Source organism: Aphelocoma coerulescens, unplaced genomic scaffold (assembly GCF_041296385.1).
Source record: "Aphelocoma coerulescens isolate FSJ_1873_10779 unplaced genomic scaffold, UR_Acoe_1.0 HiC_scaffold_107, whole genome shotgun sequence".
Classification (NCBI taxonomy): Eukaryota; Metazoa; Chordata; class Aves; order Passeriformes; family Corvidae; genus Aphelocoma; species Aphelocoma coerulescens.
Genome location: NW_027183468.1, coordinates 809,415 through 818,232, shown reverse-complemented (window position 1 = coordinate 818,232; position 8,818 = coordinate 809,415).

Genomic DNA, 8,818 nt, shown 5'->3' with positions numbered 1-8,818 from the left:
GTCTGGACAAAACTGAAGCCCAGCGATGGCTTTGCGTTTTGGCGCTCTTCAGCGCGAACACTGCACGCATCCGCAGTGTGCTGTGCACGGATTTTCCTCAGCTCGACGTACAATCATTTTCTTGCTGTTTCCAGAGTCTAAACTCTTCGTGAAACTCTCGCTCAGCGAGATGCGGCAGGAATGAGGCACTTGCTGGATGAGCTTTTCGCTAGCCAAGACTTTCAATACAGCACCACAATTCAGGCAAGAAGCAGGAGAAAGGAAGATCGTCCTTTCGTCCTTCCACGTTCTTCTCTGCGAGATGACTATCCGTGTCTTTGCTTCCTGCAAGGCTTTAAGGGGCGCGGTGGTACTTAGAACTGAGAAGGCAGGTGCAGAGAGCACGGCGGTCTGACGGTGCTCTGCAGGCTGTAAAGGAAAGACGGCAACCACTTGAATGTGTTGCAAACACAAGTTTCCACGCGTCGCGGGTAAGCTCCGGGTAAGCTTGTTGACCTAAAACTGTGCCAGACGGAGCTGAGACTCTTTCCCTTTGCATTTGGACGACAAGAAAAGACCGAAAGTGTTGCTGTATGTCGCTGCGAGGGAAAGTGCATAGACCAGGCGTGTGTCGGCAGAAGCAGTCGGCTGGGGCATTTCGCTGCCGGCACCGTGCTCTCTGGGCGAGAAGTAGACGACGCTTCGACTCCGGCTGAATGAAAGAGCGACATGGGTACTAAAGAGGCCGAACGAAGGCGCATAGCACCGGACTCGTGTCCGCAGCGTACAAACTGAGAAAGGAGCGTGGCTAGCACTCGCCTGCCTGCCCAATTCACGTTAGCACTGAGAAGGAGGAAGTTCAACGACAACTACTTACTTGTGCTACTACTTATCCCTCTTCCAACCATCCCCAAAACCACTGGCGCTTAACTTTAGGCTTCGAGATGCAGCAAACACAGTGGTCGCTTCCAAGGAGAGGGGAAATAGAGAGTGCAGCGGGGAGTTTAGGTGGCTTTACGTAAGGCAAGGGGAACGTGCAGCCCAGCATTGGCTTTTTCTTCTAGTTCTTTTCTTCAGGAGAGCAGCTAGCAAGCAGGCTGCGAGAGGCAACAATGGGATGGCTCGTCTGTCGGAGAAGCCGCAGTCTACAGTGCTGCAGACTGCTGTGCACAGTTTTAATGCTGCTGTAAGTACACGGTACTTTTGGAACGTCTTCTCTCCTGACTCTCCCATCTCTGGGAGCTCTAGCTGCTTGAACCTGGCCACACTGAAGGTGTGTGGACGTGGTCGCGCTGCGAGTATCAAGTCTTCCAGAGAAGAGGGATAGTCAAGAAATGCTTTCTCACCTGGCCTATCTCTCAGTCCGAACTGTGGCTGCAAACGCTGCGCTGCAAGGGTGGACTTACCCACTTGGAGAGAATGTGATGATGCTCTAGATATAGTTGCGAAGGAAAGTGCTGCTCACTGGAATGTTTCGCCTAGTTCACAGACTTTAAAAGGACTAGGAAGGCCAACGCCTTGTTCTAGCACTTGTTCTCTGCGTGCAGCTGCTGGATGTTTGGAAGGGCTTTGGGATCCGCCAGAGGTGGAGGGTACGATGCTACAGAGAGCTTGAAGGAAAGTGCCTATCTCCAGAGCCTTTGATGCAGTTCAGCGGGTGCGAGTGGCATGTTGAGCATGTTCATGATGGCACAGAAAAGGTTCTGAAAGAAAGAGGCCGTGCTGAAACTGCCTTTACTTTTGCCGCTTGGAAACTGCTCAGCCAACAATGAAAAGATTCGTCTTGCTTCCCCGCTACGCGCAGGGTTACATCCTTTTATGTCTCCAAGAGGCAGGATGCACAGCGGAGCTCTTCCACCAACTGCTTCCACACGACTGGGGCCGCGCCAGCCAAGCGCTTTTTGCCGGGCACTGTCAGCGCTCATGGAAACAACCACACGATGGCGCTGCAGACTTGCAAAAGAAGGCCAAGCACCTGGCCCAGCTCGAAACCACCCCAAGGGCAGACAGAGGCAACTTGCAAACGGCCCTGCACTCAAATCAACGGTGTCAGGACAAAAAGATTGCCCTCATCTTCCCCTTCCAAGAGCACACTCTTCTTTACACCACACCTCTTTGGCCCAAACAAATCTTTTCCCTCTCGCAGATTCCGCCCACCAGCTTGAAACCATCTGGCAAAAACAGGGCTCAAAACAGTGCCAGCTGAGGAAGATCTTGCTGCCTACAACTTCACCTGCACCCCTCAAACTAGCAGCACACACGCTGTTCTCAGCACTCTCCTTCTCAGCTCTAGGTACCATCCTAAGCCTTCCCTCTCCCAGAGTCAGGATCCAAAGGCAACGGCACCAGGGACTGCTCACACACTGAAGGCACCAGGACAAATAGCTTAAGAGCTTGGCCTTTGCATTCCCGCTGACAGCTCAACAGCTCGAACCCAGAGAGAGCTCTGCCTGTTGGGAAAAGCCTTTAAAATCCCTAGGAGTACCTGATGTGCACATCCAAACCTGCCTTCCTTGCCAAAGAGAGCAACTACAAGCCCATCTCCAAAGAAACAGCATCCCCTCCTCCAAAATACAACACATCCAGCGACTGATCCACCTCCAGTATTGAATATGTCCAACAATTGCCCCCACACGCACAGGGGCCAGAAGAGAAATGTCTTGCTGGACTATTCCTCCCCACAGTACCTTAACATCTGCCCTAGCAACACTGGCACTATGTCCTTGCCTTCCCAAGGAAAGGCTCTCCGAGTCTCTTGGCCTTGCCTTGTCTAGTTCTTCTTAAGGTACCCTTGCTCTGCTTCCTTTGCCTGCGTCTGCCTTGCCTCGCACTGCCTACAACTTGCTGGCTTTGCTTTGCCCGGCCTTCCACTCTTTCCCTTGCCTTCCATGCAGGCAAGGCACTGCAAACCGAGTGCAGGCAATTGTGGCCAAGTCAAGGGAGAGGTAGGCAAGGCCAGAGCAGTGAGGGGAAAGCAAATGGAGTGGTAGGCAAGAGAAGGCCCAGAAGTTAGAGGCAAGGCTGGCTGTAGGAAGGAAGGGCCACTGATGGGAAGGCCAGGCAGAAACAGGAAGGGCTCAGCAAGCCAAGGCCCTGGAGCAAAACAGTAGGCAGGTCATGTGCGGGGCAGGGCCCTGCAAAGGAATGCAAGGCTACAGAGGGCTAACAGGGCAAGGCAAGGCAAGTGTTGTGTTGCCAAGGCAAGGCCAGGCAAGGCAGGTGAGAAGTACATTCAAGGACTGCTGGTACACAAAAGTGGCCAGGACCAAGTGCTCTGTGTGGCCTTGATCCCGCGTGGGTCATCTCTCCTCTGTACCTAAAAGACTTGAGCTACCTGCTTTCCCTTGTATGCAAAAGAACTCTCTTTCTGGTCCCCGAGCTCAAGGGCAAAATGTGAATTGCCCCTCCAAGGTTCAAGACATGCAAGGATTGCTCCCAGACAAAGGCTGCCCACAGAGATGAGTGTGGCAACATGCGTCCTCCCCTGGTCTTCCTCTCATGGGATCCTGAAACACCGGAGATGCTTGAGAGCTTTGAGATTCCTCGGAGGAGCAGAAAGGGCAGGGCAAGGCCCAGAAATGTCATTGAAAAGGGGTGTTGAATTCCAGGTGGGGGAGGGGTGAGCAAGGTCATGCAAGGCAAGGGAGGGGTTCAAGAGCAAGGCAAGGCAAGTGGTGGCTTTGCGAGGTGAGGCAAGGCAATGAGGGTCCTAGAAGGAAAAGGAAAGATGAGGCCAGACCTAGACGAATGTGAAAGGAAGTCAGGTGGGGGATGGGTGAGCAAGTCAGTGCAAGGCAGGGGAGAAAAGGCAGGTTGAGGGAAGGCTACAGAGGGGGCAGCAAGGAAATGCAAGGCATGGGGAAGCATGCGAGGAGTGGGTGCTGCCAGCCGGCGGGGATGGCAGGGGCGGGGCCACTGCAAGTAGCATGGTGGGGATGTGGAGGGGGTGTTAGTGTGCGGGAGGTGTGTGTGTGTGTGTGTGTGTGTGCAGTGGAGTGCAGGGTAAGTGCAGGTGTGTGTGTGCGTATACGGGGGTTTTGTGCCAGGTGCTGTGCCGGGGAGAGCCATTCCACCGCAAGGAAGGTGTGGGAGTGAAAGGAGTAAGATAGATGTGTCTTTACAAAGAGACCGTGTGAATCTCTCCTTAGACAAGGCTAGGAATTTACAGGGAGGGAAGTAACAGAAGAAAGTATTCGTTCTAGAAACTGTTACTAATCAACAGAGACTGTTGCTCAGCCAAGGCCCTGCTAAATTCCTGAACCTAGAGCAAGGCAGCAAAGACTTCCTAGCATTAGGAATAGTTTGGTTTTCTTCCTTTTCCATTCCAAAAGGGGAGTGCATATTAGAGGGGGGCATAGAGTAGGCAGTTCCGGAAGTCTGTAATTCCCGAGTACCTCAGAGGGTGCTCTTGCCAGGAACTTAGCATCAGAAGGGGGCTGCATCCCGCAATCATTTGAGAGACTCCATGGCAAAAGCCCCATGGCCTCTCCCTGGAGTTGAAGAATGTTACAGGACTCCTCTGTCTCCTTTTTGGTGGATGAAGAAACTCAGAAAGCCACACTTCTGCCAGAACTCTCCAAGATGCCCCCTTTGCTCCCCGTGACTCCATCACTGCCCAGGAAGCTGTCTTTTCTACCACAGCAGTTTGACATACAGTTAAAAGTCGTGTGGCAGAGAAAAAAGGCAAGAATTGGTTTCCAAGGGATGGCAAACAAGAGATACCAGAACCTTTGGCCCTACCAATATTAAAGCAACTCCATTAAGAGAGTCCTTGCACTTCCTGAGGATTGGCAGAAGCCTATCTCATGATGTATGTTGCTGGGGGTCTTTTTAGACTGGCAAAAGGAGCTGTTGAAGGTTGCTTGATCTGTGCTAAAGCCAACAGCCAAGTTACAAAGTAACTTGCTAGGGGAGGGAGGCCTTGGGCTGCATGGCCCTTCCAAAGATGCCAGGTGGATTTTCCGGAGATGCCCCAAGTGGCAAGGCTTAATATCTTCTGGTAATCGTATGTCAGCTAGCAAGGTGGCCAGAAGTATTTCCAACTACTTCAGTAATGACAGGATCAGTTCTTAAGGCATTTTTGGAACAAATCATTCCAAGATACAGCATTGTAGAAGCAATAGACTCAGATAGGGGAACTCATTTTGCAGGAAAGGTCCTTCAAGGGGTTTTGGCTTCTTTAGGAACACAATGGAACCTCCATAGGCCCTGGCACCCCCAGAGCTCGGCTCGGGTAGAAAACAATGAAGAGAGAAATAAACACCTTTTGAAGCTGGTAATAGAAACCAAGATGCCATGGGTAGGGCTTTGGACATTGGCTTTGGTGAGAATGAGGGCCCAACCCAGAAGAGAGATTCAGTTATCTCCCTTTCAATCGTTGTTTGCAATTACCCTGGTAAGTCTCCACCTAGTGGGGGGGGGGGGGGGGGGGGTAGAGGCAAGTGATGTCTATTTAAAACCATCTGTGGCCAGGATCCTGCTTCTTGTGAAACCCCTTCAACAGGAAGCTCAGCCGGCACAAGTCCGGCCTTTGGACTTTGTTGCTTGTAACATCCAACCAGGAGATTGAGTCCTAGTTAAGGAGTAGAAAGAAGCGCCAGTGCTGGTGAAATGGCGTGGCCCATTCCAAGTGTCACTGACGACAGAAACAGCCGTCAAGTAAGCTGAACACAGGTGAACCCGTCCCTCTCGGGTCAAGGTCTCTGAAGCCTCGGAGATTTGCACATCTCAGCTGGAGGAGAAGGCCGGGAGGCCGTGACTGACACTCTGCAGGAGTGGGCCGGAGCAGTAGCCAGTGCTTCGACATCGGAAGAAGCCCCGCAGTCCTACCTTCAGACCGTCTGCTGAAATAGACTGTATAGGCATCCCTCCTCTAGAATCTCCACTCACTTGGGGGCTAATACTTGTGGCCATTTTGTTACGTTAAGTGGTTTCTGTGTCTTCAATTGCCACAGGTGCTGCAGAAGACAACGGGAAAATTAGACTAGCTAATTAGATGACACTATTAAAACATTTTCCTTACTAATTCTACTTTGATATGGTCAGCTGAGTTTAGGCCAGGAGTGGGAGAATCAATTTGCAGCCTTAGGAGAAGAAGTAGCAAAAGTTTTTAACCTTAGCAATTGCTGGCTCTGTGGAAGGCCAGGAGGATCTGAAGAGTGGCCATAGTTGGCTAGCCCAGCTGAACCTAAATGGTGGGTCAATGTGAGGGCCACAGTGGGATGGGATTTGGGGCCAAAGAAGGAAGTTCATGGCCACTTCATTCTTCTCCAACAGGCACTTATTGCCTAAATAGGATAGGGCGTGTCTATGTAGGAAAAGGCAATTGTCAATTGACTTTCCCTCTGGGCTTGAACAACTGGGTTTGGACCCCCAATTGCCCTCCTTCCAATTGTTCCAAATATCAAGGCAAATGCAATCAAATACCTGTTCGGCTCACTAACAGTAGCTGCGTAAGGCGTTCTTATCACACTTGCCAAAAATATTTGGAAGCCTGTAAAGCAATGGGGAGGGACAAGGGGTTTTTTTGACCACCTGTTTTTGAGCAGTCCCCACAAAAATTCCGCAAGTAGAAGACATGTTGTTTGTGATTATCAGTGGGAATGGCCACACCGGATTGGAACTCAAAGCCTTTTAGTGAGTTCTGCTCCAAATCCAACCAAGCAGCTTGCAGATGTAAATGTAGGTGGGAATCCTGTGCGGGAGCTTGGAAATGCAAATGCTGGGACCCTTATGGTGGGGCAACTCTTGTTGGGGGACCGTTAGGCCCGGGAATCCTGCTGTATTTTGAGCCACCAATTGATGACCATGGGTAGGTTCCTTTGCTAATGGAACACGGGCTTTGAAAGGACAGTATTGGATTTGTGGCCATGCTTAGCTCAGGTTACCTCCAAACTGGTCAGGGATATGGTATATTTAGTAGACTGTTGTTCTTTTTGCTACTACAAGTTCTGGGAAATCGCTTAGGAATCAAAATCTGTGATGATTTAATTAGAGAAAAGCAGTCAGCTGATGCAGCCCTGGCTGGAGGGAGCACCCCAAAACGGGGAAATGATGAACGGCCAACAGAACAAGTTACCCAACACGATGGACCAGCCCCTTGGAAACCTAAGGAATTAATCCCAGATGCCTGGGAACCCACTTATCATTTGAAGGAGATAATTAGGTTACAAGCTGTCTCGGAAATAATTACCAACCAGCCAGCCACAGCTCTTGACCTTTTTGCTGAGCAACCCACTTAAATGAGGAAAGCGGTATTTCAACATTGGATGGTATTAGATTATCTGTTGGCAGAAGAAGGAGGAGTTTGTGGGAAATTAAATGACTCGAGCTGCTGTTTGCAAGCAGATGACAGCGGAAAAGTGGTCAAACAAATAACAAAGGAAATAACGTCAGCTCGTGGACCTGTCCAAATGTTGAAAGGATGGGAATGGGACATATTTTCATAGTTAACTGGCCAGCTATGGGCTAAATGAATACGATTTCTCCTCTTATATGCTATAGCAATTCTCATCTTTTTACCATGTGTGACACCATGCTGGCTGCAGCTCTTTCAGCAGGTGCTCAAGGGGATGCCGCTAGCAGCCATGCCTACCTGATCCAGAAATGACTACAAAAGGACAGAAAAGAATGTCACTGCAAATAATAGCAAAACCCAAGAAGACTCCAGAAGAAAAAATTAAATCCATGGTAATTAAGGTTTGTAAAGACAAATACAGAGCAAATAAAAAGAGGAGGGATTAAAAGGAATGAGATGGATGAGTCTTTACAAAGAGACCGTGTGAATCGGCCTGTAGACAAGGCTAGGAAGTTATGGCTAGTGAAGTAACAGAAGAAACTAGGAGTTCTCTAGAACTGTTACTAATCATCAGAGACTGTTGATTAATCAAGGCCATGTTAAATTCCTGAACCTAGAGCAAGGCAACAAAGACTTAAGAGCATTAGGAATGGTTTCTTTTTTGTTCTTTTCGGTGCCAAGAAGGGGGTGCATATTAGAGGGGGGCGCATAGAGTAGGCAGTTCCGGAAGTCTGTATCTCCCGAATACCTCAGCCAGTGGGGAAAAGGAAGAGGGTGCTGTGGCCGGGAACTTGGCATCAAAAGGGGGCTGCATCCCGCAACCGTTTGACAGACACCATGGGAAAAGCCCCATGGACTCTCCCTGTAGTCGAAGAATGTTGCAGGACTCCTCTGTCTCCTTTTCGGATATAAACCTCAGGCATCGTGGATTAATTTTCCCTAACGGCAGCGACCTGCCGCGTGGTCTCCGTGCTCCTCCCCAGCCACCCGGGAGGTGTAAAATAGTTGCCGGCGGCTCCCACCGCGCGTTACAGACGGCTGCGCGGCCCCGGGGCTGCCCGCAGTGCTCCCCTGCCCCGCCAGGGCTGCCCGCGGGCTGCGGAGCCGCCTCGCCACCGGCGCGGCCAGGGCCGGGGCCCTTCTCGACAGCAGCCGAGGGGCTGCGGAGCGGGCGGCTGCCGGACGATCAGCTATTTTATGCCGCGCGGTGCTGCCGCCTCCATCTAGCTCTCCATCGCGCCGCCGCCCGCCGCCCGCCTGGCGCGCTCACGCTCGGCCGCGCTCGCCGCCCGCCCAGCCTCGCCGGAAGCTCTCCCGCCCGGGCTGTGCCCCGGCTCCGCCGGCAGCTCGGCAGGGCCCGGCCGCACGCGTGCTGCGTGGCTCGGAGCAGCCGCGTTGCGCCGCAGGCGACGGGGAAGGCGGGGCGGGCCGGCGCCATCGTGGTAGCGCGAGGAGAGGAGCGCCCGGGCGGGGCGGCGAGCGGCGCGGCGGTGAGCGCTTCTGCTTCCTGTCGCTCGGCGGCCGCCCACGGCAGGTGCCGTG